Here is a 27,690-nt window from a genome sequence, read left to right on the forward strand (position 1 = left end):
TCTTGTCACACACCCAATCTGTCCACCAAGTTTCATCTGATTCCGTCAATAACTTTTTGAGATATCTAGCTATATATTAGTTTAGCCCGATCTCTCAATGGTGAATAATCACACAAAAAATTCTCGAATCCGGACAACAAAATTGAAACATTTTTTTCCTTGTCACACACCCAACATGTCCACCAAGTTTCATCCCAATCCGTCCACAACTTTTTGACATATCGTGCCACATGTCAATTTAGCCCTAACTCTCATTGGTGAAGAATCACTGAACAAAAACTTATCAGATCCGGATCCGGAGCTTCACCAAAATTGATTCAATTCTTCCTTATCAAACACCCAATACGTGCACCAAGTTTCGTCCGAATGCGTCCACAACTTCTTGAGATATCGTGCGATGTATAGTTTTTAGCCCAATCTCCCAATGGTGAAGAATCACTTTAAAAATTCCAGTAGTCCAATCCAGATCTGGATCTTCATCAAAATCTTTCGGCCTTTTCACACACCCAACCTGTCCACAAATTTAATCCGGATCCATCCACAACTTCGAGAGATATCCTGCACACAAACCAACAAACAAGAAAAATATATCATGCAGAGCATGATAACTTGCAATATCCATAAAACAAATTTGACTTCAAACATAATTGGTGTTTGAAATCAGTGACCTGATGTGCAAATCCTCTTAAAATTTCAAGTCAATTGGATGAAAATTGAGCATTTTAGAAACACCACCTTAGTTGTTGACCTTTGGTCGATGTTTGCCTCAAACATAATTGGCTATTTGAATTCAGTCACCTGAAATATAAATCCTCTTCAAATTTCAAGTCAATCTGATGAAAATTCAAGATTTTAGAAATACCACCTTTGTTGTTGACGTTTGGCCTATGTTAACCTTTTGGTGCATGTTGACCTCAAAAATAATTGGCTGGTTGAAATCAGTGACCTGATGTGCAAATTCTCTTCAAATTTCAAGTCAACCGGATGAAAATTGAACATTTTAGAAACACCACCTTAGTTGTTGACCTTTGGTTAATGTTTGCCTCAAACATAATTGGCTATTTGAATTCAGTCATCTGAAATGTAAATCCTCTTCAAATTTCAAGTGAATCGGATGAAAATTGACGATTTTCTCAGATTAAATTTGATGATTGTGGAAGTTTGATCTTGAGTTGACCTTTTGACCTAAAAAACAGTTGCTTTCCCAAGTCAGTGATGGACTATGCAAAGCCTGTTCAAATTTCAATTCAATCAGATGAAAAATGACGATTTTAGAAACCTGACCTCAAGATGTAACACTAACCTTTGACCTCAAAATCAATAGGCTTCTCAGTTGAGACTACCTCCATAACTTGATAAAATTTTGTGAAGATCGGTTTGGAATTGTGATCTATCGGCGATTGACAGACAAACGGACAAATAGACAGAATAACAAAATCAACTAACCAATATACTTGAAAAATCTTCGATTTTGCAAGTAACAAGAAGACGTCATGCAGAGCATGATAATTTCAAAATCCATTAAACAAATTAGACCTCAAATATAATTGGTGGATGAATTCAATGACCAAATATGCAACTCCTCTTCAAATTTCAAATGAATTGGATGAAAATTGAGGATTTTAGAAACACCACCTTAGTTGTTGACCTCTGGCCTATGTTGACCTTTTGGTCCATGTTGACCTCAAAAATAATTGGCTGGTTGAATTCGTTGACATGAAATATAAATCCTCTTCATATTTCAAGTCAATCGAATGAAAATTAAGAGTTTTAGAAATCTCAATGAAGTTGTTGACCTTTGGCCTCTGTTGACCTTTTGACCTCAAAAACAATAGGCTTCTTCCTTCTGACAAACTCTACCATGTGGTGAAGTTTCGTGAAGATCGGTTAAAAATTTGGACCTGTAGACGACAAACAGACAGACAGAATAACAAAATCGACTGATTATACTTGAAAAATCTTCGATTTTGAAAGTAACAAACAAACAGACAGAAAGGGGTAAAAACATAACCTCCCTCACCTTCGGTAGCAGAGGTAATCATGGAAATGTAACTTCTGAAAGCCAATACGTGAATGCGAGATAAGGACTTTGGCTCATGCGCTGAGTTTGTTTACAGTGTCTCAAAATGGTTCACCATAATTGAACTGTTCCTGAAGGCAAATCGTACTCATGGAAATATGTGTATATGAGAAATATCCATGGATGGCAGCTATCAGTTTCGTATCATTTCGTACATTCTGGCATTGGCCGTGGGTGGATATAACACTAACACACACACACACACATGCACACACATACACATACACATACACACACACACACACACACACACACACACACACACACACACACACACACACACACACATTGGCGATAAATTTTTTCCATAACACTTCCGATATTCGAAAAAAATCGATATCCCTTATGGGATTTTCCATTCAAATCCACTCAAGTTTAAGGCCTATGGGGGACGCAAATTTCCACTTTGCCCTGGGCGCTGTTTACCTCCCCTACGCCAAGCTGTTAAGGTGAGGGTTAGGGTTTGCGTTAGGGTTAGTGTTAGGGTTAGGGTTAGCTACCCCAACACTAACCCTCACCCTAACCGCGAACCCTAACCCTAACCCTAACAGCTATTCAGGAAATTTGCTGGGCTTTACTACTAGTGTGTATATATATATATATATATATATATATATATATATATATATATATATATATATATATATATATATATATATATATATATATATATATAATTTATTTCTATTTATTTATATATATTTATCACTGAAATCACCCCCCCCATCCCACCAGCCCCTCCTCCCAACATCATTAAATGCATCATTTAAAATTTACTCTGTACATTCACAAGCCTCAGATATGTCCTTCCCATTGATGTTCAGAAGCAACTAATCCAGATACACAGTCCATTCACTGGTAGTGATCCGTCGGGGGGGGGGGGGTTATGTAGCATACGCCCATCCATACGGGCCTTGCACCAGCCCTCATGGTCAGGAGTTTGTACTACGAGCAGCTGCCCGTTCGGCGAGCTGAGAAAGTTCTCCAAAGCTTTTGTTGTGCAGAGGCACAACCCTTTCTCTCAGGTGCTTTTCCAAGTATCTTCGGCTTCTTTCAGAAGAATTTTGAGGCATTTCAAGGAACAATCCTTATCTCGGACACATAACACATTTTATTTTACCACAAAGTCCGCAGCATCCTGGGGTTTCTGTGCGTGCACACTGAGCATTTTGTGCTGGATTAACTAATTTTAAAAGTCCCGTATTGATCATGGCACATCAACCCAGAGCCAACAGGGATAAACATGTATATTTTGCTTTATACAATGAAACATGAGCGTTTTCATAATTTATTTATGCTTTAAAATCGAAATCACTAAAAATTGATTTAATATGCAGAATGATTCTTCCAACAATGTTGATTTGAAAATTGCATTTTCCAGTGAATATGAATATTGTGCCATATAGCAATGTTTATTGCGAATCATAATAATAATAATAATAATAATAATAATAATAACTAGCCAAACCCGCGCTCCACAAGAAGTTTCGAAAGTGAGGGTTCGTTAGGATGTCAATATATCCAGAGTTCACAATGTGATTTATAGAATTTCTTTGTATACAATGTTTCTTGTTACATTTTTTGTCAAATGCACCTTCTGATGTAGTCAGCATGTGCAGAAGAGGGTTTTACATTGCAGATGCTGTTTTCTCGGAGTGGCATTACGCCTCTCAGTGGTGACGTCACACGTCGCCATGCAAACGAATGTAAAAATTAGAAAATCGCCAAAAATTCCCAAACCTGTCCGTCTGGCGTGATCTCACAGAGCCCATGCTGTTCATGAGACCACAGAGCACCTGCATGCCGAAAGTGGCGACAATCCGTCCGGCAGTTTTGGAGGAGATACGTCCACAAAATATGGCTTAGGGTATTAATACAATAATAGTAATAATAATAACATTAATAATAATAATAAGAAGAATGAACTATTTACCAGTGGCTTGCAAAAGTATTCACCCAGCTCTAAAGTTTTCACATTTTTATGCCACTTGAGCTTATGCCATGATGCTTTCAAATCAAACTTAATGCACTATGTAGTCTTTACAAACTACTCCAGGGATAAAGCTAAACAATGCAGATAACATATGAATAAGTTTGATGAACAGAGAAAAATCAGATAATTCTCAGTTGAAAAAGTATTTAACCCCTTTGCCTAGTTTACCCTAAATCACTTCAGAAGGAAATTATTTGCTTAAAAGGTTACAAAACAAATGTAATAGGTTTCACCTGTATGTAATCAGTGGTTTAACTAAAAAATTAATTTCCTCCACTTATCTAAAGAGTTTTAAGGTGTAACACACTTGGTCAACCAACAAGGCAAAAATGAAGACTAATGAGCTTTCCAAATAAGTCAGACATCAAGTGGTCGAGAAACACCATTTAGGAGAGGGTTATAACATTTCACAGTCACTCATTATCCCTTTGAATATGGTGAAATCCATCATTAAGAAGTGGAAGATGTATCATACCACCCAGACTCCACCCAGATCAAGTCACTCATCCAAACTTAGCAGCCAGGCAAGCTTGTTCAGGATATCACTGTAAATATCTGTAACACTGTAACAGGATGTCAACACTGGCTTTGAAATATCTGCAAGGTTCTATGTTCAAGATGGGGGTCAGTGTTCATCAATCAAAAATATCCTGTTCCCTTCACAAAGTTTGCCTCTTTGGACAGGTGGCAAGAAAGGAGCCATTACTGAAAAGAACTCGTCTAAAAGCTGGTATGGAATTGGTGAAAAAGATATCGCATAATACTGCAGGCATGTGGAGAAAAGTTTTGAATGCACCATTGAATTTTGATATGTTTTTTTGCAGGTATTCTTGACGTGTAACCTCCTTCACGTATGTTCAATGAGATGAGCATGGATGTTCAATGAGAATGCACTGGGCTGTAATTTTGGTAGCCAAAAATGCGGCTGAAGGATCAGGATGACAGCATATCCCTTTGGATGGCAGACAGAGCAATGTTGCAGAGGATAGGAAGCTACTCGGTCTTTGTTGACTTGAGGGTTCCAGACACAATTCTCATCGTGGCGTTTAACTGAACGTCGATGGCCTACATATAGGCACTCGCTGACCGGACTGGCATGCAATACTCTGCCGTTGAGTATATGAGGGTGAGAGTTGCTATACGTAAGGTGTTATGGCCAGTTTCTGGATGAGGTTTACCCATGCCCTGATCTACTCCTTGCATCCTTGCTGGTGTATTTTGTAGGTCAGGGTCCAGTCAAATGTAACCCCAAGGTATTTGGAATAACAGACATGTTCAACTTTCATATCGCAGAATGTCACATCAAACTTTGCATTTGCTGTGCGATTATCAAGATGGTGGGTGCAGATGACTGTTTTTTGGGGGTTTGGATGGAGCTTACATTTGTGTAAGTGCTCCTCCAGTATGCCCAGATCTCGGGTGAGTTGGTTCCCAACAGATTTTAGGTCGGGGCCCTGTGCTACGAATGTGATATCAGCATAGGCGAAGCCTGGTGTTGGCTTAGTGGTGAGGATGACTGGCTTTGAACTTTAGGGTCCTGATTTTGAGCCCTTGTTGGCTGTTAAAGTAACATGAGGAGGGGTTAACTCAGCCTGTCATCCTTCCGTGGTCGGCAAAATGAGTACTAGTGTACTGGTAATAGGGGTATTGTTTCAGCAACACAGCCATGCCCTCAGCTAATGATGCTACACGCAGCCTTGTGCTGCATACGAATGAGGAGAATCAGAAGTGAGTTTTAAGGAGGCCATCATTGGCAGGTTATAACAGAGAGATTAAAGAGGGCTTGAGCAGATCCTTGAGGGAGGCCATCATTTAGTGTTCAAATATGGCTGGTTTTACCATTGAGGCTAATGTGGATCTTTCATTCCCCCAAGGGATACCAACAGTAGTCTGATTGTCTTCTGACAACAGGAGACTTTCGAGACTGAGAAGTAGCCATCACCACCAGATTATCATGTGCCGATGACAGGTCCACCAAGGCAGTTGCCAACTTTTGTTTTCTCTGGATGCCAGTCTTGAGGATGGTGGAGAGGGCAAGAATCTGATCACAGGTACTGTGGCCAAGCCTAAAGACCCACTGCTCATCAGGTTGGAAGGCCTCCAGCGTGTGGGTTAAAAGTGATTGTAGGGCCCTCTCCATCAGCTTTCCCATCACTGATAGCAGGGCTATAGGGTGGTAGTTGCTGGGCAGGTCTGCTAGCTTACCAGTTTTTAGGATGGCAATAGCATAGGCCTTCTTACAGGCTGCAGGGGTTTTCCATTTCATGGACGGCAGTAAAAAGGGCCGCCAACTCGATACAATCCTTTTCTCCGAGGTTTTTTTTTTGAAATTTGGGGAAAATTCCGTCATCCCGTGGCTTTGTCATTTTTGGTTGCTGACAGTGCCGTGTCAATGTCTTTTTTTATATATGGGGTCGACAAGTGGCTGCTCAGTGGGCTTTGATGGAGGTTTCGGAGGTAATCCCTTTTTACCTCCTGCCTTAGTGATTTGGAGATTGGTTGAGGGCTGTCCATTGCAGGGCTGTACATTTTGCCATGTTATAACGTCATGCATGGCCTTTGACGTCTGGAGGAGGTGAGACGCAATGGAATCAGGGGAAACTCTTGGGATGGCAGCAGTGGTGTTTTCTGCAGAACCCAGTTTTCTCAGCAATGCCCATGCCTTCCGGCTGCTGTGGGTGACTTCTGTTGACTTGACCAACTCCTTCCAGTGCTTCAGCTGTTCAGTGTGGATAGCCTCAATTAGTGCCTGCGCGACGTCTGGATTCCCAGTTTTGTTGTGCTCCTTCAGGAGCCTTTCAGTCACCGCTGCCCAGAAAGGTGTGCAGGTCTGACAGAAACCGGACGGTATGGTATTGGTGGCAGCAGAGAGAAGGAGGTGCACAAATGCTGCGTATTTCCCTGGGATAGGTCATATTTCCTTGATCTTGGATTCAGCTGCTTTGGTGAAAGCAGTCCAATCTGCTTTGTGGAAGTTCCAGCTTGGTTTTGGCTTGGAGTGTCCTGTTTATACATAATTCAAAATCTTACTAAAATACGCAATTTGGTGTCTGTCTGTCTGACATTTTTTTGACCGCGATGCATTCGGTGGTTACTTATCCAATCACAACCAAACGTGACAGGACGAAAGGTCACATGATGGAGGTTGTAACAATTTAACTTTCCCCAAAAAACTGGGGGGGGGGTGATTGCGCCATGCAGGAACTTCATATTGAGGTGTATAATTGAGGTTTTAGCGATTTAACTTGTCCCTCCCCCCAAGGGGGTTTTCCACCTTGGGGGAAGTCAATGTTGAGGTGTATATCCATGTTATGATGACACTGGGGAACAAAAGTTTTTGTTGCATTGATACCAGCACTTGATCTTACCTAATTTGAGTGTGCTGAATTCAAATCTGAAGTTAGTTTCTCTCTGTAAGCTCTAGATTTTTTGCAATCCACCATTATCAACATTTATTTGGTAAGTTACAATTTGTATTAAAAGCAAATTTATATGCAACATATATTTTGCAATTCAACATTTATTTGGTAAGTTACAATTTGAATTAAAAGCAAACTTATATTAAACATATATTTTGCAATTCAACATTTATTTGGTAAGTTACAATTTGAATTAAAAGCAAATTTAAATTAACATATATTTCGACATAAAGACGATAGGTGATTCAGAACAATTGTTAAGGATGGAATGCAAAGTTCAAATAGGTCCAATTCAGGCAAGAATTTGCGCTTGTAGCTCTTGCGTTTGTGGACTTCCACAGGGCAATCTCGTTTGATGCTCCAGCAGTAGTCTGCCATCATATTTTTCTCCCAACACCCTTTTGTATGATCTGATCTCACATGTTATAATGTCATGCACGGTCTGATCCTTTCAATGACCTGATCTAACATAATATGTAAGATCAGGTCATTGAAATCAATGGCACCCTGAACCTTAGTCGAATGTCAGGCCTTGCTAGCCGGTTCGTGAAAGACTTTGGCCAATCTTCCCCCAGTCAACCCCACAATAATGTGGGAATAATTGTGGTCATTAAACAATAAGGACATTAACAAACCGCCGTCCACACGGTGAGTAGGTACACGTGATCCCCTTCCTTCCAAACGATCTGTTCTATGCTATCTGGAGAGGGGAAGTTTGTTCTGATTGGACAATTGTTCGTCGAGTTATGGTGAAAAATATATTTTTCTATAATTAGGTCATGACCTTAAAAATTAGGTCAAAGTCAAAAAAAGATCTCAACCCCATGTTATTGATATTCTTATTCCCATTATTGATGTAAAATTTCATTCCAAAAGTCCAAGCCGGCTCTGAGATATAGCTTGGACATTGGCAAAAATAAAATTGGAGCAAAAATATTTAAATGGGGGTTTTTTGTACTCCTCAGGGGTCTAAGAACATTAACCCAGAGGGGTATGACATAGATTAATTGTAAATGGGACTTGATCGAGGCTATATAGAGAGGGCAATTTTGTTCCAATCGGCCAAACCTAAGTTGCGTTTTGGTAAAAAATGTTAAAATGTCTATAATTTGGTCAAGACCTTTAAATTAGGGGAAGGTAAAAAAAAGTCAACCTGCATACTGTTGCGAATTTGCGCCGGCCGGCGTGCAATCGGCCGCTCGACTCGAATGGCGGCCGCCTCACCCACCGGAACGGACAATTCAGTCATGACCTTCTCGGAACAACGCCGGGAGCTAGTCACGGGTGGGGGTTTAACCTCACCACGATCGTGCCAATTGCCCACCCGCGCAGGAGAGGGTTGCTCGCCAAATTCGATCTACCTAAGTACCTGCACGAGTGGTCGACCAGGCGATCGTACCATGCCACAGGCCGACTCGGACACGAACCGCTTAAGCGGTCCGTTCCGTGATACAGTGATAACCAAGCAGTGTTATCGTCGGCCTTGACGGTTCCGATTAATTACCGGGCGTTTTAAACCCACTACGAACCCCTTACGTGATGCAAGATGGAAATTCAAACGAAGGAAAGGACGCAGCGAAACGGGGAACAAGTTCACACAAGCACGTTTAATTGCACACGCAGACCAGCACGGAAGGCACGTATTTACAGTCACAATAATCATGTACAATAAAGCAAAAGCAAGTCAAGAAATGGCACGTATACACAATCACAAGCAAAAGAGATGTCCCGACTAAACCAGACACACAGCAACACTTAACCAGTTTTACTTCAAGGACAGGCGCCACCCACAGTCATTTACACGAACCCAAAGGAAAAGAGAAAGTTGCGACTTCCCTGCACGCGTCGTCCAGCGTCGCGTCCTTGACCTCGAATCCGAGCCTCCCCCGATGTGGTCTGCAACTCGCACCTCGCGCCGGCACGTGTAGCCACTCCACGCCACGAAAGGGGCTTCCGGCACCTGGCAGAAGGCTCGCCCTCTCCCGATGTAGACGGCGACAGGGCCCACAACGAGGATGCGCCGACTCGACTCCCTCCAGCTGGACTCGTAGGAAAACTCTCTGAAGAACTCGTAGACGAACGAACCACCAACAGCAACAACCACACGCAGACGAGTGAAGAGGAAGAGGAGGAGGAAGAGAGTGGAGGAAGAGAGAGAGAGAGCGCCCCGTCCGTGTCCGTCTTTTATAGCGCAGGGCTCCGCCCTTCGCTCCGCCCCGTTTTCGGCTCCACCCTCCTTCGAGGAGGTTCTCGAAAAGGGGCGTTCCCTCACCCCGACCGCCTCACGCTGTCCATCCACAAATCAGCGGCGAGCTGCCCTTCCCCCTTCCCTCACACGAAGCGCGGGGAAGAATGACGGGAATAGCTCACGAGCATTGTTGGTGGTTTTTGTTTGTTTGAAATATAAGATAGAGAAAGAAAATGACTAACTGAAGGATCGCAGCCCGAATGGATCACATAAATTCCCTCTATACAACGGGTTTGGGCTAACTATACATGTACCTACAGAGATATCTCACCTGAGGGCCCTTTATGGTGTAATGCGAATTTCCACAGCCGTAACAATACTTTATGTTCCTATTATTGATGAAAATTTTCAGTACGAACGTCCCAGCCGGCGACAAGATACAGCTCATAAATTGGCAAAAAAAAATACCCCAATGACTAAAAAACCGGGGTACCATAAAAATTGGGGACTAATTGTAGAAACAAACAGCAATAAGCCTCCCCCAATCATATAGTTAGTGAGTTATTTCCACCCATCCCCATTTTGGGACTTTGGCCGCACCTATCCTTGAGGGAGAGGCTTAATAATAATAATCTACAATGGGGCCTCCTTGGGCTAATATGTAAGACAAAGTCAATGAGAGAATTCTGTAATAAACACAAAATAACTTTACCCAGAATATCCAAAGGAAGCAAAAATACATCACAAGGGGATAGAGAGGTTTTGTGGCAGGAAAGGGTGGAGTCGCAGGGAACTGAGAACAGATATGACTAATGGACTCAAAAAGAAGATGCAGTTCCTGGTTCTCAATGGAAGGAAACCAAAAGTGTGTGTGTGTGTGTGTGTGTGTGTGTGTGTGTGTGTGTGTGTGTGTGTGTGTGTGTGTGTGTGTGTGTGTGTGTGTGTGTGTGTGTTGTTGGTTGTTATCTCCATATATGGAGAGAAGATAGAAAAATACCCTCCCAGGTCTCAAAGTATCCACCTTCATGTATGCGTGCCCGTATATTTGTGCACATGCAATTTGCTGCTGTTGACTGCCAACTCCACACACGTGAGTGGGTTTCAGGACTCCCAGGTCTTCAAGTTTCCACCTCCCTTAGCGTGTGTGTAATATGTATAGTATGTGTGTATATATAATGTCACGTATAATATGTATAGTCACATATATTCAGCGTATATATATATATATATATATATATATATATATATATATATATATATATATATATATATATATATATATATATATATATATATATATATATATATATATATATATATATATATCAGGGTTCGAGGTTCGCCATGATGGGAAACACTTGAGTTTCTCCCGAACACCCGGTCCTGAGGTCACCGACCACAGATACCTCCGTGGTCCAACGGACTGTAGTTCTTACACAGCCATAGCCGCTTGACTTTGACAACCGGCCGAGTCGGGTTACACTTTGATGTATCTGCGATACATATCTGTTGGCATTGCAACCGAACTAGAGGCCATGCCCTTGGCACCACACCTGGTGATCTGCTGAGCAGAAGAGATAGAACAGCACCGGCTAACAGAGCAAATCACGTGGGGTACAACTTCCTATCAACTATGTTTGTACACTGTGTCGGCCATTGAAGGAAAGGACAACCAAGACAAATATGAAAAAAATACACCCGAGCAGGTTTGACGGTCAGCTCGGATACAAAACTTGATGCAACCGAGTGTTGATCAACCATAGCGACTTCGGAGAATAAAAACAGAATTAAAATTGAATTTAAAATAAACGCGTGAGGCCGCTCGAAGCAAAAATCTCCATATTCTAGGAATCATTCCCAACATCATTATACAATTTTCAAACCCGCGTTTATGGCTGAGAAATAAATACTCTAAGTGTGTGCATTTAATGGCTGGACCCAGGACAGAGCTGGACCCCAACCAAAAAGGACCTTTGGGCCAACGAGAAGCTCAATCACTCGCTGCCTGCATGTCTGTGCGGCGTCACGTGACCAGCCAGCTCGCCGTCGGATGAAATACCCTAACAAAATCTTAAAACGTCCGTTTTCCACCAGAATTCTTTCAGATACTTGGAGAGCACATCCCCAAACCATCTAAAATATAAACGCTAATCAGACAGACACTACGAATAAGCAGTCACTCAGGAGGACAAGTTACGAGGTGAACCAGTGAATGGAAAGCATGTGGTGTCCCTTCCAGAGTCCCACGGTTATTTGAATTGAATATATTTTCCTCATGAAAAGTGTGTTTCTGAGCAGATTTGCACGAAAATTATCTTCATTAAACGTGCAGCTCCACCAGAAGGTCCCAAAAGTGAAAACAGAAATCAATTAAAACTTAAGACAGCCTCGTGATATGGCATAGAAACGGATGTAAGCCCATGGAAGCTCCCCCTCGCTGCAATGCATTCCACACAGACCGAGGATATAAACATTAAATTTTCACAAAACTTGATGCAACCGAGTGTTAATCAACCTTAGCGACGATGAAAAGTGAAAACAATTTAAATTGAACTTAAAATAAACCAATGTCACCCGCAGGGTGACCTGTATCTTGCCAAAAGGTGACCACATGTGACTTCTATAAGGTCACACTGAGGTGAACAGAGGTGCTATCCACCAGGAGCGACTCCTTGAGGAATATCTGCCGCCGAGAGATTCTGATGAGAATCGTTCTAGAGTAACCATGAAAAATATGCGTTTGCCTCATAACCTCACCAAATGACGTCATAATGTCTCAAGCTTGACATATCTAGAAAGCACTCATCGAGGTGTTCAATTTGAGGTATGACACGATATGGTTCCTAAAACTTGAAAATTTGACCTTGGGGTCAAATATGTTTGACCTCCGGCGCTAACCGTGAAGGTCAAGGCCAATCGCCACCAAAAATGAATCAGCTGAGCGCCAGACCATGAACTATATTCCCATGAAGTTTGAAGACGATCCAATCAAAATTACTCAAAAAATAAGGGTTTCGTCGACTCCTCTGATTTGCGACAAAGTGACCTTGACCTTTGACCTTGACCTTCAAAATTTTGTGCGCTGAAAGGGACCTCTACGGGCCTCTGATATGCGAAGTTACAAAAATTTCCAATGATAACTGTGCTCTGCAGAATTTTTTTATACGTGATTACAGACAAACAAACAAAAAAAAAACATACAAGCTGACTAACATATCTTGCAAAACTTCGTTTTGGCAAGATAATAACCTCGCGAAGCCATGTTGATGTCAGCGGACCTCGTATTGCCCAATAAACAGGGCCAGACGGCACAGGTAATGAGAAACTAGTTGGTCAAATTAAATCTTCTAAATAATCCCTATGAAACCCATTATGCATGATAGCCATCCGATGCTTCCTTATAGGCCATTTGGCCAATCGGTCATTATGCACTTGATGACCATGTAACCTTGACCCCGAGGTGAAAATGTGAAAAATGGCTCAGACGATCTACGTATAGAGATCAACTAGCATTATTATCGTGTCAAGTTAGAACTCAATTGGCCGAGACGTCTCGGAGGAGGTAGAAAATAAAAAAAATTGTTGACAGACAGACAAACAGACAGACAGACAGACGGATGGATCTGAGGACATTGAATGGTTATATTAGGTCAGCGAACAGACCTAATAACAACCAACAATTATTTATTTTCACAAACACATACAAGGAAGCAATCATTTAAAAATGAGTATCTCCAGAGAGCGACAGATATATATATATATATATATATATATATATATATATATATATATATATATATATATATATATATATATATATATATATATATATATATATATATATATATATATATATATATATATATATATATATATACTCTGTTCAGAGCGTTGGTACTGTTTAAGCAGTCTCCTTGGCTATTGGGCATATTCATGGACGGGTCGCCACTCCAACACAGTGTACCAACATGCTGGCATCATTTTGCTGACCTCGGAAGGATGACAGGCCAAGTTAACCCCACCTGATATTAATTCAACAGCTGAGTGGGATTTGAACTCAGGACCCTAGGATCCCAAGTAGGATCCCAAGCCCACCACTCTAACCATTAAGCCAACACCAGGCATAGTATCTTCAGGCAAGAAAGGAAAAGGGACAAAAGAGCAGATTTTACCATAATACTTATTCTTATACAATCTTATTTACACAAAGGGCATGTGGCCATCATTCAATCTTGGGAGAAGAAGAAAACAAGGAGAACTTGAGAAGAAAAGGAAAGTAGGGCCGACTCTCTTTTCCCTCGCCTCATAAAGTCCAACGGGGCTGCGCCAGCCCAAATACACTGGGGGAGGGGGGAGGGGGGGGAGGATGGCAGTGGGGCAACTTAGCATAACAATTGTGCATTATGTGAGGAAAGCACCAAATTTGGCACACTAGTAGCCTATCATATTATGAACAGATTTGGATATTGGGCCATCTCAAAATTTTTGATGGCAGTGGAAAATGGCTTCCACAGCCATCAGCGGCTGAATTTGAGATGGCCCAATATCCAAATCTGTTCATAATATGATAGGCTACTAGTGTGCCAAATTTGGTGCTTTCCTCACAAAATGCACAATTGTTTTGGTATATTTAGCAAAGTTGCCCCACTATGGGGAAAATGGGTGTTAGAGTGGTGATGGGACATACAGCTGTGTTTCTGAAGCATCCAGAACAAGCAGACAACTCCTCTCCGGCATGCCAGATATGTCAGCTGCAAGGTACTCCGTTTCTACTGGGGTCCCATGTCTAGCTGCTTCCCACGAAGCAAGCTGCATTCTCTGGCCTTGCCCACTGCCCTCCAGTGCACTATGAGATTCCCCCCCCCTCTTTTCACACTCAGTGCACACCTCTGCCCCTTACCAGACAAGGTTTTTGGGCGATTCAGTGGTTCAGTGCCTGGTATGCAAATGTAAATAAAAACAGCGCTCTTCAGCCCTCTTCTGAGCAACAGGTGGCCATCAAATGGTCATTCACTGTTGAAGACAGTCCTTAAGGGGAGGTTATTGGGGGACAAAATAAAAGCCCGAACAACCGCTTTTTTTTTGAGCGACCACTGACTCACACCCTGTCTTTCTCACTCTGAGCACCTTGCACCCCATCTCACATGCACCTCTTCATCACGCACCCAGACACCCCCTATGCTCTTCATTACCACCCTTCTTTAACTTTCCTGCACTTTGGACATGCCGGGTAAGCCTGAGGCCACCAAAGCCTCAGCTTTTTTTCTTATCTCTCTTACTTACCTAACATTCCGCAGAGTGTCTGTCTGTCTCTTTCCATCTATTTATCCTTGCTTGTGCCTGATAGGATAGTGTATATGTAACACACTTGCCTTTGAGTTTTCAGCTTGGATTTGATTCCAAGCCCAATTCAAAACGGTAAGATTGGTGCTTCGCAGGCACGGTTTGTAAACTGTCCCTTGGATGGACGTTAAGGCAGGTGTCCCATCTGTTAACATCATTTAGTGGACATTAAAGATCCGATTGTTTATTTTGAGAAGCGGAGATGAGTTATCACCGTCACCCTCAACAATCCATAAATGCTTACCTAAATCAGCTTCAGCCGAACATCAGGTCTGGCCAATCAGTTCGTGAAAGATTTGGCTCGAAATCTTTCCCTTGCCCACTTCAATTGAGTGTAGGAATAATTGGGGTCATTGAAATAGTAGTAGCAGCAGAAGGAAAGGAAGAAGAATTAGAACCTTGAGTATAAGGTAACAGCTACCTGTGAGAGACAATGTTTGTGAAAGCGAGGTGATAACTACACAGTTTCAAAGTTTGGTCATGGCATAAATAAAGTCCAATACATTACAACCAAGCTATCTACTAATCATACATCAGGTATACTCTCCCAAAGAGTCTTCAGGTTGAAGTCTAGCTTGTTTATTGAAAACTTTTTACTTTGTTGATTCTTTTCATCAATTGTGTTTCATTGTCATTATATTACTTAAATATCACATTCCTGTGGTTGGACATGGAACAGTAGGTAGCTTGAAATGTTGATATTCAGAGAGTCCCTGCCAGTGACATTGGTGATGTAGTACTTTTGTTGGGTTTGAGGTGTCTCAGCATCATTTTCTATGGCTATCAAGCACGTGCTTACCTCCTTCGGCTAACCATCAGAGCAATTGCTTTGGGTTTCTGGAGCGCAAATGAGCATGACGGGAACCTTGCGTGTCCTCCAGGCAGACGGCTTAGGGCACTTGCAAAACAGACTTCCCTCAAAGTGAGTCTTTTGGGTCGTCTAAACGATCCTGCTGTTGTAATTTCAGTATACATATCTACATTAGTTGCTGTATTTTTTGACAATACTATTATGTCCTTTTCTGCCCATGCTCGAGGCCTTTTCATGGTGTTACAAATATGCCTCATTGAGTTCAACCCATTGGCCACAACCACAAGTCCTCTCTTCGGAGTCCTCTCTTAAACTTCAATTCTGTCAGAATCCTCTCTTCCATCTTTACATGACTGCTTCCTTGTCTACCACTTTATCCTGCTGCAACGGTAACCCCCCCCCAAAAAAAAAACATTCTTCAATTCCTTTTTTTTCCTTGAACCATTTTGGTGCATTTTTTTTTTCTTCCACTCATGCTGACATTAATCTGCTCCAACTTAAATTTGTTTAACCTCTAGAATTCTCCAACTTCAGCCTTCATTGATAAACCATCCACCGTGTGCTCATTCTGACCACACGTGCTGTTGCGACCCACGCAAACTCCAAGGCGGAAAATAAATCCGCCCTCAAACCAAATCCTTGCTACTCATATGTCCCATGAACCGAGGGTAATTGCACAAAGTTTAATTGTTCATTTAACTGCAAATGCTTTGCACTTAGGTTGCAAGTGGTAGTTGACTCCAAGTGCATTGCTGGTGAGAGCATCCAGAAGCATGTGGTTACAAGAAATCACCACAGGAGCATGTTCCATCCAACCATTGGGACCATACTCCATATTGAGCATCAGTGCTACCAAAGCAGTCTCCTGGGCTATTGGGCACAATCCTGGATGGGTCGCCACTCCGATGCAGGACACTTGAATGGCTCAATCATCCCAGCAAGCTGGTACTCATTTTGCCAACCTCGGAAAGATGACAGGTTGAGTAAACCCCACCTGATATTAATTCAATGGCTGAGCGGGATTTGAATTCAGGACCCGAGCAAGGATCCATCCATCCATCCATTGCGACCATACTCTGTGCAGAGCGTTGGTGCTGCCTAAGCAGTCTCCTCGGCTATTGGGCACAATCCTAGATGGGTCACCACTCCGACACAGGACAGTATATCAGCGTGCTGGCACTCATTTTGCCGACTTCGGAAGGATGACAGGCAGAGTCAACCCCACCTGGTATTAACTCAACAGCTGAGCGGGATTTGAACTCAGGATCTTACGATCCCAAGCCCAATACCCTAACCATTAAGCTAAACATTAGGTATAGAAGCATGTTGTTGCAGTAAATAACCACAGTTGCCTTAATAAACTTAAGGCAGTATGAAATCGTGTGATTTGTTTTTACAACTTGCATTAGAGAACGTCATCCTCTGTAGATTTTGCAGCCACTGTCATTGCACGATTAGGATGATGAGTTGGTGAGTTACAGGCACAGGAATAAGGGAAGATGCCATTTTTTGTTCAGTAACTAAGGTTCATGAAGGATCTAATCATAATAAAATACACCAATTGGTGTCTGTCTGTCTGACCATGATACATATGGTCGTGACTTATCATTCCAATCTCAACCAAACTTCACAAGGGGCTCGGTGATCACCCAATGGAGGTTGTAGCGGCTCAACTTGCACCATTCCCCAAGGGGGTTTTCCACCTTGGGTGAAGTCTGGGTTAAGGGGTATGTCCGTGTTAACCCTTGGAACACAGTCAAGACAATCATTAAGAAGTCGAAGGCATATGGTAACACTAAGACCCTGCTAAGTTCAGGCTGTCCCTCCAAACTGGATGACCAAGCAAGGGGGAGAATGATCAGAGAGGCCACCAAGAGGCCGATGGAAACTTTGAAAGAACTACATATCTTTATGGCAAAGACTGGTCACTGTGCGCATGTGACATCAATATCCCAATCACTCCACCAGTCTGGCCTGTATGGTAGGGTGGCAAGAAGGAAGCCATGACTCAAAAAAGCCCACCTTGATTCCCGTTTGAGGTATGCAAAAAAACACTCCAGAGATTCTGAAGCCATGTGGCAAAACATTTTGTGGTCTGATGAAACCAAGATGTAAATTTTTGGCTTAAATGCAAAACGTTACGTTTGGCACAACCCAACACAGCACATCACTCAAAGAACACCACCCCTACTGTGAAAGGTGGTGGTGGCAGCATCATGTTATGGGGATGTTTCTCATCAGCAGGGACTGGGGCACTTGTCAGGATAGAAGGGAAAATGGAAGGAACAAAATACAGACACATCCGAGAGGAAAACCCACCGCCCTCTGCAAGAAAGCTGAAATTGGGACGGAAGTTCCGGTTCCTTCACTTCCGGTTCCAGGTTTGGAACGTCAATAGGTCTCCTTCAGGGCTCTCTGATGACGATCTCAAAGTTAAGTTTCTGGTCGTTATCTGTCCCGTTTTAACTGTTTATTCTCTCACTTACATGTTACTGTGTGTTCCTAGTTCGGTTTTGTTTCAAAAATCGTGCTATTTTGTGAGATTTTGTCGACTTTGTCATACCAGATGCTTGAGGCCTACCCTTGAGGCTTGAGGCCAATCAGTACGATCGTGTTTTGTTTTTTTCTCCCCATGACCTTCAATTTCTATCTTCCCCACTTTCTTAATGTCCCCCATTACTCCCAATTAATCACTCTATTTCTTATCTTAAATCAAAAACAAAAAAAACAAACAAAAAAAAACATGATCTTTCTCCTTCCTCACTCACGACTCTCGATTCTTCTTCTTCTTCTTCCTCTTCTTCCTTTTCTTCTTACTCTTCCTCTTCGTCTTCTCCCCTCTCCTCCTCTTCTTCTTCTTCTTCCTCGATTTTTTTTCTACAACACTTACATGACCTAATCTGTTGAAAACTCTTTCAAACATTAATAATAATAATAATAACAAAAACGATCTCTTATAATGCTTCATCTTCCTCTTTCACACGTGTGGTACTCTTTACACTATCATAATGCACTACTCTGCTACTATTTAAACAGACTGCTCTCAATTCGACCTCTCCTTCATACCTTGCCTAAAAAATCCAACTGTTACAGGATTTCTTCTCTCCATTCTCTGAATTCGCCTATATTGCATCCCTCAAGAAATGTGTTCAATCCCATCTCTGACCTAAAACTTTTTAAAACCCCAGTTTGCTATGAATGTTCGCTTTCCATCAACCATTCTTTTTTTCCAACTTCAGTGCCAACTCACCCCTCTCACTCCTCACTCTCAAAGCAACCATCCCACTCTTCTCCCTCCAAGCCTACTTCTCACCTCTCTCAAAAACTCCCCCTCACCTTTCTCCCACCATTCATCCCCCTCACTCATCCTTCTCAAAGTTGCCCCCCTCTCATCCACAAAACTGCCTCCTTCCACTGCCCTCTCACCTCCTTCTCTTCACTTCACCTCCTCAAATCCTCAACTGCCTTCTTCCCCCTCTCCCCCAGTACCACAGAGCCTTTTCTCCTCCTCATCCTGCCCCTCCACTAGCTATTCTGCAATCCCCCACACTCTTTCAACAACCCTCCTTACCTACCCCTCTCGTCCCTTGTCCTTGTCATCTTCAATTGTCATCTGTCCTTGGCGACTTCAATTGTCATCATGCCAGTTGGCTAGGTGTGGGAACCTCTCTCACCTGTCATGGCACCTCAGTAAAAGCTTTCTGCGACTCATTGGGACTGACTCAATCGGTCAACTTCCCTACCCAGATCTCAACCAATGGTACTCCATCTCTTCTGGATCTGATTTTGACAAACTTCCCTGACAATATCTGCCGCTCTTCCTCCGCTCCAATTGGTTCTTCTGACCACGTCCTTGTTTAAGTGGACATCTCTCTGGCTATTATCAGAGAACCACCTCACCGCCGTCAAGTCTGGCATGTCACTCAAGCCGACTGGCAGGGTCTCCAAGCAACCCTCAAACTTATAGACTGGTCTCCTATCACTACTTTCTCCAACGTCAACTCTTCCTGGGAATTCTTTCAAAGAAACTTGCTCTCCCTCATGCACAGATTTATCCCCTCTCGTCTCAGTTGTCCTATCCTTCCTCCCGCCCTTGGTTCACTGAAGCTTGTGGTGAGGCACTTGTCCTGAAACAACTTGCCTTTGCCTCATGGAAAGCAAACCCAACTGAGGACAATCTCAGTTCCTTCCATAAAGTTCGGAACAAGTGTGTATCTACCCTCAGGAGAGCCAGGAAACAACATCTTTCTCATCTCAAGTCTGAACTCTCAAACCTCTCTCCCTCCTCAAAATCCTGGTGGTGTCTAACGAAATCTGTTTCTGGTGTATGTTTCCCCTCCATCCCCTCCCTTACCTCAAATGGCCGCACTGCTGATACCGCACGTGAAAAAGCTGAATGCCTAAACTTGGTCTTTGCAGTTAAATCTTGTGTCCAAAACCCATCACTATCTCTACCCACTTTACCCAGTCACACCCAACTGTCCCTGGACACTGTGTCCTTTACTCCTGACAAAGTGGAGAGCTTGCTGTCAAACCTCGACGAGGATTCTGCAACCGGTTCAGATGGCATCAGCCCACGTGTCCTCATAGCCTGCTCTTCTGCTCTTGCTCACCCTCTCTCTGTTCTATTCACCCTCTCATTTGCTCAAGGGCATCTGCCATCTGCTTGGAAATCAGCAAACATCACTGCCCTGCACAAAAACGGTGCAAACACAGATCCCTGTAACTACAGACCAATCAGCCTTCTCCCAATCATCAGCAAGGTTATGGAAACCATCATTGCTTCAGACATCAAATCCTTCCTCTTCTCCAATGGATTGATTTCTGATCATCAATTTGGTTTCAGACCAGGTCAGTCTACCCTGGATATGCTGCTTTTGCTCTCCCAACAATGGATGGAGGTCCTCAATGCCAGACAGGAAATCCACGCCATATCCCTGGACATATCACGTGTTTTTGACACAGTATTGCACCCTGCCCTGCTCACCAAACTCTCTTCCTATGGTATCCAAGGCCATCTCCACTCATGGCTCGCAGACTTCCTCTCCTGTCACAGTAAACGTGTGGCCCTAAATGGAGTTCTTTCATCCCCTCTTCCTGTCCAGGCTGGAGTTCCTCAAGGTAGCGTTCTGGGCCCTGTTCTTTTTCTGGTTTTCATCAATGATCTCTCCGACTCTCTGGAAAATCCTCTATATCTCTTTGCTGATGACCCCACCCTGTCATACCATCTGTCATCCCTCAGACCGGCAAGCAGCAGCTTCTTCACTCTCTGCAGATCTGGGTAAAATCACAAACTCTTCCAACATGTGGAACATGTCTTTCAATCCTGACAAATCTCACACTCTCACTATGTCTCTCCAAAAGGCCCATCTGGAACCCCACCGTCCCCCATCTACTTTCTCAAAAATCTTCTGGAAGAAGTCCTTTCTTTCAAGCTTCTGGGTCTCACTATCTGCCATGACCTTTCCTGGGAAAGCCACATTTCAAACCTCGCCTCCAAAGCCAGTCGCCGACTGGGAATCCTCCGTCGTGCAAAGTCCTTCCTCGGCCCACCTGAGCTCCTGACCACTTGCAAAGCTTTTGTCCGCAGCCTGATGGAGTACTGCTCTCCCCTCTGGGCTGGTGCTCCTGCCTCCCACCTTTCTTGGCTTCACGCTGTAGAAACCAAGGCATTTCGGATCATTGGCATCTCCCGCAATGAGGCTGAGTCTCTGGGCCTCTCACTCATTCACCGCAGGTTGGGCGTTGGTCTTTCTGTCTTCTGCCGTCTCCTCTCCAGCCTCGTCCCCTCCCCCCCCCCACCGCTCTCTCTGTGATTTGTCCCCACCACATTTTCGCAGGGCGCTCAAGATTCGCCAACAACCCCCTTCTGGTAAAACTACCAAAATCATGAATCACTGCTCACCTTCACTCTTTCATTCCTCTTTTTCCCCACCTTTGGAATAAACTCCCTCACTCTATTCATTCCCATTCTTCCCTCCAGGCCGTCAAAACAGCTGTTCACCACCACCTCTTATCATCCCCCATCCAAATCCTTGATCTTTTCTACCCCTGATAATCCACCCAAGCCCACCTCCTTCAACTTCCCTGCTTTCCTTCCTGAAAGTCCCTGTAATGTCCATCTTCTATTCCCCATGTTCCCCATCCCATCTCTCTCCCTTCCATAGATCTCCTGATCTCTCTGTTCCCCACTGTTTTGTCCTTCCTACTCCCTCCCCTCTTGTCTCATGTCCCCCATTATGTGCGTTGTGTGTTAGCTCTCACACGAGCCTCGACAAGGTATGCAAATTTTTTTTTAAAAAGTTCACCTTTCAGCATCATAACGACCCGAAGCACACAACCAAAGGTACACTGGAGTGGCAAAGGAACAAAAAGATAAATGTCCTTGACCTAAATCCAATAAATGTCCTTGACCCAGTTAGAGCCCTGACCTAAATCTAATTGAAAATCTGTGGCATGACTTGAAGATTGCTGTCCATCAATGTTCCCCACGCAACTTGACTGAGCTTGAATCGTTTTACGCAGAATAATGGGCAAATATTTCCCAATCAACTTACATGGCAAGTTATCCGTATTTTTTTTCCGATTTGACCCGTTTTCTTTCTTTCAACCCACGGATCCGTTTTCATATCATGGATCATGGATGGAAAGTACAAATAATTTCAAAAACACAATGTTTATCTTCCATTCCACTCGCATGGATTCACACGCAGAGTGACATATCTGTGGCGATCTCTATCCGTTATGCAGGGTACCACTCTCATCTGACTCTCTTGGCTGGGTGACATCATGAGCTTCACCCAACCGACCAATTCCTTCAATCCGCATCTGCACGCATTGTCCCTTCCTCTCATCTGCCACTTGTCCTCATCCCGAATCAATGGGTAGACCTCTTTGCTTTCCAATTCGCTCTTCGACTTCTCACTCTGATATTTATCGGTACTTTCAAGTATTTTGAACGGTGCAATTCGATTCGGATTGTTTTTATTCTTACACAGCGTGTCCACAAATTACCGTTCCAAATTCAAGGCATAAAATAATGAATGAAATGGGATACCATGATGCGGTTTGATGCTTGTGAATGAATGCACATTTCTCAAAGTTTTATTGTTGACATTTGTCAAGATCATCACATAGAATTCATCGCCATTTATCATCACTTGGTCTCTATAAACCAGTCAACACTGCTCTTTATTGTGGGGATGCTATTTCCAGTAAATGTGACGTCGTGCATCAGGCGACAGCTGGAAATGAAAAAAGTCAATAAAACTTTTGAGAAATTGTTGTGTTCTTTCTTAGGTGTTATAGTCTTTCCAAATATGTCGAAGTTGTTGTTTAATTGCTGGATGGTGATAGATTATGAGGAAGATGATGAGGATGCACGGGAGAGGTGCATGTGGAACGTGAGGGAGACGCCATATTAACGGAGTCGGAGATGTGTGAAGTTACGTGCTGCGGGATAAATGGGCTGGTGCCTTGCAATCAATCGCGTTGTTGAGTGTCTATAGAGCGACATAACAGAAATTTTTTTTTGAGAAATGTAATGTCTGTATGTTGTCTTGCTTGGAACCTCCTTATTATTACTGATTAGTCAACATATCAAATGGCGTTTTTACTATGTTTGGTCAACACTTTGTGTGCTGCATTGTTTACAGCTGCATGATTCCCTGTTGCTTAATTATTTTTTTTTCATAGGGCTGTGATTTTCAAGTGGTATTTGCAAAAAAAGCACAACTTGTGTGTCAACTTCGATGAATAACCAAAATGAAAACAAAAAAATTGTTTCTCTTATCTTTATCTCATCACAAATCTGCGACCGCGGCACACCAAGGGTTAAAAAAAACCCCGCTTTCAATTCCTACCAACCCGTTTTTTGTTGCCTTCAACTTGCCATGTATGAATCAAGGTGTGATTAGTTGGTGGAGACCGATCCCAACAGACTTGCAGCTGTAATTGCTGTCAAAGGCGCTTCCACCAAGTATTAACTCAGGGGGTGGACACTTATCCAACCAAGATATTCTAGTTTTGTATTTTTAATTAATTTTCTGAAATTTGTCGAATTTGTTTTTCACTTGGACGTTGTGGGTTACAATGCGTTAAGCTGGGAAAAGTCTGATTTAATGCAATTTAATTCCAGGTGATAAGGCAACAAAAGGTGAAAAACTTGAAAGGGGTGTAGGCTTTCTAAAGGCACTGTATATCCAAAGAAATGAAGGACAGTCTGGCGAAGGATGCAATGAATGTTGGTTCTGTGATAAGCTTCATCAATCCATATGATTCAGCAACAGCTCTTCCATGCTATTCACGTTCTAGGGAGCTGTGATCACATCAAGGCAAGTGAGAGGTGGCTTATACATTTCATTGAATACCTGTGATATGGTGATTTTATAAATACACCTGTTTTTGCAGAACATTTTGAATTTAGACCGCAATATGTTTAGCTTCGTCCCTTTCAGTTAACATCCCTGCCAGCTTCCTCAAGTTGTCTGCTTCTTTTTGGGGAGTAATTAAAGAAGATGCTGAGTTACTTCAGTGTGTCCAGCATCATCTGAATCTCTTTCACCTGGCAGTCTTTACAGAATACAAGCTGAAAACTAAGATTATGACTGCAACATTAATGGTAAGTGGCTCTTGGGGAGTGTTCAATTAACTTTTCTGCACAACTACCGTATTTTCCTGCCATGGAAGCTTCATACAGAGAAGTTTATTTTGAGATGTTTCGATGAGGAGGTGGCATTATTAGCACAACTCTCCAGATGTTGTTCCAAGCCATAGTCTCCAGCATACACCTGTAATTTCTGCTGCTCTTTGAAGTTGCCCTTGTTGAAGTTGTTGCATTTTTTGCTGTCATCATCCCTGTGTCCCCTGAGTGCAATGCCCTGCCTGCCACAAAACTCCAATGATTTAGTGATAGATTTCGGTATCTTCATGTTTTTCTTCAATTTTGGCTGCGGCTTCACGGAATAATGTTGCATCGATCCGGTTCGATTGTTAGATGCTGTTTGTTTCTTGATATTCTTTTATCTTAAAGTCACAGACACCTGTGATAGTCGCATGTCAAATAAAATTTGAGGTGAACAACAGCATGGTTCACTCATCAATTTATTTGGGTGGTGGTGTGCAGTGTCAAGGAAAAGATGACAGGTAAGGCAATAAAGACCATCATCTGCCTTCGGATATGAGATGAAATCAAACAATTTGACCCAGTCATGGCAACATAATCTTTTCATGTATCCAGATGATTATTTGTGCTTGTCATTATAAAGTTTTGCTGGAAATCTAAAGTTAATTTACAGTTCCCTGTTAATGATCAGATTTAATTCAAGATTATCTGTTGCATGGATAAGATTAATATAATCTCTTATGTCTCATTTTATTGGTGTTTGTTCAGGCTGAACATCCATATCCACTTCAGTTTCTACCACATGTACATTTGTCTGTTTTCTGTTCTGTCCTGTTACATTTTCATCGACATTCTCCACATCTTCAACTTTTATAGACTGTTCGCTTTCTTTGTGTTCTGGTTGAAGTTCACCATGTGGGTTTGTATCTGTTATTTCTGGAGTCCTATTTGTTTGTTATCTCATGTTGTGTCAAAATTTCGGATGCCTCACTCTGATCTCTGGTGATTGATTCAGAGGTGTTCTCAAACAGCATGTCCTACGTTGAAACTGAACTGAAAATGTTTCTGATGTATTGAACAAGGTTTGTCAAGGAAGTGACCTTCAGAATTACAGCTTTTCCATCAATTGAACATTTGCCTTCATCATTTCGATGATGAGAATCACTGATAACAAAGCTTTCTTCTCCAACACATTTGATCTCTATTGAAGACCCTGTAGAATTTCAAACCGTCCAAAAGCACGTTTTTGAGTCTTGAAAACATATACTGAGTGCCAAATTCAAATAGATCTAGAGAGAAAAAGGACATGAGACTTTATTAGAAAAATATAATAATAATAATAATAATAATAATGAGAATAATAATAATAATCTCAAAATTCTCCCACCATGAGAGCGTAAGTGGAAAATTTGATTGGTTGAGATGGTGTCAAATTTTGCCCAATTATTTGCCCAAGGTTTTTGGAAGTGAAAACAAGGTGACCGGTGTTCTCGTGTTGAAGTACTGGATATAATTCAATTTAAATGAAATAAAAGTTTTAAAGGTTGGAGAAATTTTTTTCTCCCTGAAGTTTACCGCAGTTGATGCAGCGTCTTTTACACCACCTCATTTAACATGGTACATTAGTTATTTGTGTCTGTTGTTTGTGTCCTTTATAATGTCACTAAAAACAGTAATTTTTTTTGTTTGGAATGATTTTCAATTTTGTTTGACTACAAGAGAGGCAGACAGAGGAAAAAAAAATACCTTACTCCTCTGTGCGCATGCACGGGATTCCGTACAATTTGCCAAATTCAGAGCCAAAGTACTGATAAACTGCAGGTATGTGTTCCGATTCATGTTAAACAGTGTTCAAAATATAGAATTCAATTGAAATTAAGTAGTTCCTCGATCACAGACTGATGGACAGACAGCGTGAACCAATTGCTTAAACAAATGCTTAATTTCAGGGTCATGATAGAGATTGAAATCTGAAATTTGGAATACCATTCCACTTCCGAGTTGGTCAGGGAAAATAAGCTTCTCCAATGACAAATTATTCCGGAAGTTCTTTAATCATCAAGTACTCACCATGAGAACAAACCAAATGGTCCACAACAGTTCCACGTTGAATGTTGTCAAGATCAGCTGTGATCTGAGGAATATCAGATGCCATGAACACACACACACACACACACACACACACACACACACACACACACACACACACACACACACACCCCTTCTTCAAAATCCCCTTGGTGTTTACTTCCCTTGCACACGAGTCTGAGAACAAAACGAAAATGAAACAAGTTGAATACTGTTTCGGGCTGGGGTCCGGTGGCGAGAATGACCGCTAGGTGGGGGAAGTGACGTCGTCTCCCACCAGATTCCCAGAATTGTAGGCCGTCGCTCACGAATAATTCCGCGAGGCGGCGGGTCGCTTAACCAACCGAGGACGCCAATACCTCCACCGCGTAGCGTAGGGTCTTTTTGTCTAGAACCAATTTACCTAATTAACCACGCGGTGTCGTCTACCGGGGAACCACACCCTCGGTTCGCCTTGCTTGAACCGGATCACTCTACCAACTACAGTAGTGTAGCAACTACCAACTCCGGATCAGATGCCACCGAGCAGAACTACCAAGGACGTACCGGATAGAATGTACAGATTATCGGGGATAAAGACCCAGCTAAACTCAGATCCGAACTATGCTGGACCAATGAAGGAAAGACAAAAACGAACTGGGAACATTTCTACAATAATTTATTTACAATCAACTTACAAAAGTAGGACATAGAACAGTACGACATGGGAATAAACAGGCAAGATTTACAATGATCAAATAAAAACACTTATGCAATTCTACTTAAAGATGGCACCACACACTCAGATGCACACTCAGACGAAAATAAACCCAGATGTATCACCTTTTGCAGCCAAAGAGGGAGGTGAGCTGAGATCGCAGTTCTTTCGGGTACCTCAACGTTGCAGGGAAGGGATGCTCCGTAGTGCGGCACCTGTCAATAGTCGTGTGGCTCGGTCCATGGCCGCCCGCGTGGAGACTGTGTCTGCGAAGGAGCCCGGGTCGAGTAGAGCGGGGATCATGGCTGCAGACAGGACCCTACGAGAGACCCGGTCAAGGTCGGGTCGAGGTCTTCCCAGCTCTCTCACACTCGAAACGAACGACCCCCAAAGAGCGCAACTACTCCACGACCTTTCTCCTTTCTTTCGCTATCAGCCGACGAACTGT

Source organism: Eptatretus burgeri, chromosome 18 (assembly GCF_056783735.1).
Source record: "Eptatretus burgeri isolate ZD-2024b chromosome 18, Ebu_testis_v1, whole genome shotgun sequence".
Lineage (NCBI taxonomy): Eukaryota > Metazoa > Chordata > Myxini > Myxiniformes > Myxinidae > Eptatretus > Eptatretus burgeri.